At 46.8% G+C, this 5,311-nt stretch overlaps 1 non-coding gene across 1 annotated transcript; it reads left to right on the top strand.

Moving 5' to 3' along the window:
* Positions 1 to 2,303: 2,303 nt before the first annotated feature.
* Positions 2,304 to 2,412, top strand: LOC144713365 (small nucleolar RNA R71). The gene has a single exon (XR_013584030.1). It is a non-coding gene; the product is annotated as a small nucleolar RNA R71 (small nucleolar RNA).
* The last annotated feature ends 2,899 nt before the right edge of the window (positions 2,413 to 5,311 follow it).

Here is a 5,311-nt window from a genome sequence, read left to right as displayed (position 1 = left end):
GCAAAAATAATAGCTAACAGCTCCTTCTCGGTGGTGGTATAATTCAGTTGTGCGTCGACTAAGGTTCTACTGGCGTAGTAGATGACCACGGGTTTCTTGTCAATTCGTTAACCTAACACTGCACCTACTGCAAAATCAGAAGCATCGCACATTAGTTCAAAAGTAAGGGTCCAATCGGGCCCTTGCAAGATAGGCGCATTTACTAAAGCTTCTTTGAATTTATCAAATGCATTTTTAGCTTCTAGTGTTAGTTCAAAATCATTGTTCTTAGACGATAAAAGACTTGTGAGAGGTTTAGAAATTTTAGCAAAGTCGAGAATAAAACGTCTATAGAAACCCGCATGGCCGAGGAAACCCCTAAGGGTTTTTAGGTTGGTTGGAGGTGGAAGGCCCTGGATGATTTCGATCTTGGCCTTGTCCACTTCCAATCCACGGTTGCTTACCATGTGGCCTAGCACTACTCCCTCCTTGGTGTTCAGAAGGTGCAGGCCTAAAGCTCTCCAACAGCTTCCTCATTTGTTCCTAAGATTCCAACATCTGCTTCGTCTGAAATTCCATCATGACCTGCATTCGCATCTCCATATCCGCTCGCAACTTTTGGTTTTGCTTCTCTATCATATCTGAAATGACGGGGGTGAATGTAGAAAAATCAGGTTGGTTGTGAGAGGGAACCTGATACTACTGCTGGGGCCTGGACTGGAACTGTTGTCTTTGTTGGAATGGAGGTTGAGTTGCCGGCTTACTCCCTTGGTGGAAGGTCTCTCCATTTTGAAAATTCAGCCTCTTTTGCCCTGCCCATGGTTGTTGCGGTTGGTTGAAGGCTTTCACCTCTTCTTCCATGGCTTGGCAGGCTCCGTCTTCATGTTCCCTGCTGAAACAGAGAGAGCAGATTTTGGCCTTAACGATGGGGGAGTTATGACGTAGGACGACTATGGGATGGACGATTTAGGGCGGATGACGAGGCTATGGGTAGGAATGGGTTAAGGGATAAAACAATCCACAGAAATCACGGTCGATTCTCGGACTTAAAACCGATGAAATCTGGTGGTGCAGCTCCGACCCTTATCGAGGGCGGGAGTACTGTCTTCCCCCACCGCGACGATGCCTAAGCACCGAAATCAATACCTCGAATTCACGTCGCGAAGAAACACTCGAGAAAAGGAGAGAAGAAGAGGAGATCCAAGTCTAATTCTGACGGCGGTGGAAACTTCCCGAGAAAATACTGAGCGGAGAACACGTCGACACCACAGGGTTCAGGTATACCTCAGCACCGTAGTGCGTGTAGAGGCTGCAGGTAATTCTGCTCGTGGCGACGAAGGCGGCGTGATACTGGAACGGGCGTTCCGGGCGTTGTCCGGCCCTGGTTGACGTTATGAAGCGGGGACGCCAGGTCGAGCGCGACGAACTCCCGCGCGCAGCGCGGCGCGGCGTGCAGGCGCACGGCGCGGGATGGCACGCGGTGGCGTGCGGTCGCGGCGTGTGACCGCGCGGTTGTGAGGGGCGGGGATGACGACGGCGGCGGCAGCGGCGGCGGTGGCGGCGGCGGCGACGGTGATGACGGCGGCGGCGGCGGCGACGGGAAGGTTAGGGCAAGATGAGAGCTAGGGCAATCCTCCAAGAAGAGTTAGAAAGAAAACTCAATTCTTGAATTATGATTGCCTAATGAGTTCTTGAAACAAATGACCTTATATAGGCCTTGGAGGAAAGAGAAAATAACTAGAAAATAAGACACGCAAGGGAAAACGTGTATCACGTCACGCCAAAGGGCAGTTGTGGATCTGCCTTTGGCGTCGTGTCATGACGCGCGTGGAGACGTGCGCGGGTGGTGACGTGGCGGACGACGGTTGTGGCGTGTTGACTTCTTCGTTGACTCCTGTTGACCGAGGTGGGTTGACTTCTGTTGACTTCATCTTTGGATCCGTAACGTCTATGTTGACCCCGACTGCCTGCGGTGACGTGTCCCGGGCTGATGCATTGGCGTCCTCGCCATCAAGTTACCTAAGAAAACATTCTTCAAGGTGGAGGTTAGCTCCTCCAATTTCTGGTTGGTTTCTCTTAAACCTGCTTGCAGCTCGCCCTCCTTAGCATTAACTTGCAGAACTCCTGCTCTCTCGGGCTGCAGGTTCCTCCCATTCTGACTTGCTCCAATCTCCTGCAGGTCAGTTTCTGCAACTCTCTCCAAAATATCAAACCCTTCATCCTCATATGCGGTATAGAAAGTTCCCCCGGAGGCTAAGTTAACCTTATTTTTCATGAAATCTGATAAAGATTCATAGAAAATCTGGGCTAACTGACAATGTTCAATTCCATGATGAGGACATTTCCTCATCAAGTCATTGAACCTCTCCCATGACTCACTAAAAGCCTCACCTTCATGGGGATGAAAGTTATGAATTTCTCTTCGGTAAAAATTAGTTTTGGAGAGAGGGTAAAATTTCTGCAGAAAATTTCCTTGCATCTCTTCCCAAGAGTTGAACGTGATTCCTAAATTGCGATACCATGAAAATGCTTTATCTTTTAAGGTAAGAGGAAAATACTTCATTTTCAAGATTTACGTAGATAGTCCAGGAACGTTTTGAGAAGAACATCTAATATGAAAATCGTCGAGGAATTCTAAAGGATTCTGTGCAGGTAGTCTGTTAAATTCAGGTAAAGAGTTAATCAAAGCATTATCATATCTAAATAAAATACCTTCACCTATGTTCAGGTTGACATCAGTTAGTCTCAGGCTACCCGACGGTGTCGACCTGTCCAGCATTGTCCTCCTTCTCTCATTCTGCTGATGTCTCTCTTCTGCCATTGTTTCCTGCTGAATTTCAGGTTCCGTCACTGTAGAATCTGGAGTTGCGTCGCGTGCAACGTTCTCTGTAGATCTTTCACCAGCTCTTGAACGTGTCACTACCATAGAACTTCAGCAGAGAATTAGAAAGACAATAAGCTGAGGATTTCAAGCCCTGAAGCTTTAGGAGAAGAAGTTGAAGATAACTGAAAACACACAAAAGATGATTCTACTGTAATACCGTGCTCCCCGGCGACGGGGCCCGTTGATAAGCTCGATTTTAGTGGTTTTTACTGGTTATTTATCCGTCTAATCATGTGAGGATTGAGCTTATGCAACACAATTTATAACCTCACTACTTTAGGGCAAGTAAGGGTCGAACCTCAGAGAGCAAGGAAAACAGAGGTAGTTCTTTTCAGTTCAATCTGTATATTCAAATCTATATTTTCAAATATCAAACTCTCTTAGAAAATTCTTCAGTAAAAGCTGCAGAGATTTCTTTAAAGTATTGGTTCACTCAACTCTTCAGTTTGATTATCTTTAGTTAGGTTCCACAGAGTTATCTTGGTTAAAATTCAACTGAGCAGAACCGTCAGCAAAGAATTTTTTTGCTGACGGTTTGCTTATGCCCTATGAAGCAATAGAGCAAACACCCTGCGCGCGGACCGCTGCTTGCGCGTAGGGGTGCCACTCAGTCGCCCTGGCAGCCTAGGCGGCCGATGGCCCTAGCTGCTAGCGGCGTGGGCTGCTAGCAGCGTGGGCTGCTAGCAGCGTGGGCTGTTGGCTGCCTTGGCTACCAAGAGCATGCATTGCTGGCGGCTGAGCAGCTGGCGGCCGTGGCTGCCTGCAGCTATCGCTGCTCGCGGCTCACACTGCTGGCGTCCTTGGCTGCCCGCAGCTGACGCTGCTGGCAGCTTTGGTTGCCGGCGGCTTGGGTCGCTAGCAGCTTCCGCTTCTGGCGGCCTTGGCTGCCTGCAGCTTGGGCTGCTGGGAGCGCAAGCTGCTGGCTACCTAGACTGCTGGCGACCGAGGCTGTTGCCCTGGTCGCTGGCGGTCTTGGCTGCTAACAGCCTAGGCCGCCCACCCCTTAGGTAGCTGCAACTGGGTTGCTGACAACCTAGGCGGTTGCCTTGGTTGCTGGCTGCCTGGAAGCTGCCACCAGAGGTGGTTTCACCTAGACAATGGAGAACAACAGGATTTCTTGGGAGAATGAAAGGGAGATGGATTTGAACAAACAGAAACTCGAAACCAAATCAAAAACGAAACAATCTCTGCTGGAAATATTGGAAGATCACTGGTGTGAATCTTCCAACCCAACCTAGCTTGTCTGAAATGGAGAGAATTACACCGCTGAAACTGGAGAGATCGCTTCGACCTAGTGTCACGTCCTTGCGGCGGGGCGGAGGTCTTCAATCCCCAGCTAATCTTCAGCTCGTTCCTCCTCTCCAACTCCAAAGCTCATCAGCTCCTAGAGGGTCTGCAGAAATCCTTCCTCTCCAAGCCCTAGCTTCCTTGAGAGAAATTCTGGACAACCCAAAGTGAACTCTCAAGAGAGTATTTATAGGTTTCTCTTAACACATGCCCAGGGGCATTTTCGGAATTTTCTTCTTCTTTGAGATTTCGCCAGCTCCTGTTGATCCTTGACGTCCTCCTTGGTTGTCTTAACCTGTTTTTGAACTTAATAACCAAAAAATGTCAAATATAATCCACTTGATTCGAAGAATCAAGTGTGGTTAGTAATTTTATGAAATAATGCATATGCATGACAACTCACATGAATTAATTAGATATTCTTGATGCTTTAATGCTTAAAAGTCTAAATATTTGATGACTTATTGAGAGTCATCAGACACCCCCCAACTGTGCTCAACAGGAGGAGGAAATGGCTTTTTCTATTCTTAGGAAAGAGAAAAGGCTAATGGAGAGGCAAGTACTAGGTGGCTGCCACCCCGGGAGAGAGTGATCTTGCTCGCTAGAGATGTGAGGCCAGCGACACATGAGTGGAGAGAGTATACTTGAGGAGTATAGCGTCATACCTAGAAACAAGTACACTCCCTTCTCATCCACTTAGGCATCCAAGCCAAGGAGAAAGAAACCCCACATTCCTGAAAAGGTCGGAGCTCAAAATGTCATTTAGTGTTTTAGTTCGGCTTGTGATTGATACACTTAACACTTCCCACACTTGTTGTCTGACCTACAGGATGAAAGAGATCATAATTTAGCAAAGTACTTAGATGTTGCTAAGGGACTAGCAATGTCTAAGTAGGGGGTATATCATAACACCCTAATTTCGGTCTTTATTTCATGTTATTAGCATGATTTATGCATTTAAAAGGCTTAAAATTGGGTTTTTATCATATATTTACACTAAAATAATGTTTTCAAGTAATTTCTGATTTTTCCCTAATTTTCTGTTAATTATATGAATTTGTAAGGATTTATTGAAGCTCAAAATAATTATTTTTGGATGAAAATGGCACATTAAAAATTTTATTTCGACATTTATCAACATTGGAATAAATCAGGGAATTT

The sequence above is a fragment of the Wolffia australiana genome, chromosome 15, assembly GCF_029677425.1.
Source record: "Wolffia australiana isolate 7733 chromosome 15, ASM2967742v1".
Classification (NCBI taxonomy): Eukaryota; Viridiplantae; Streptophyta; class Magnoliopsida; order Alismatales; family Araceae; genus Wolffia; species Wolffia australiana.
This window is presented reverse-complemented; position numbering and strand designations above follow the sequence as displayed.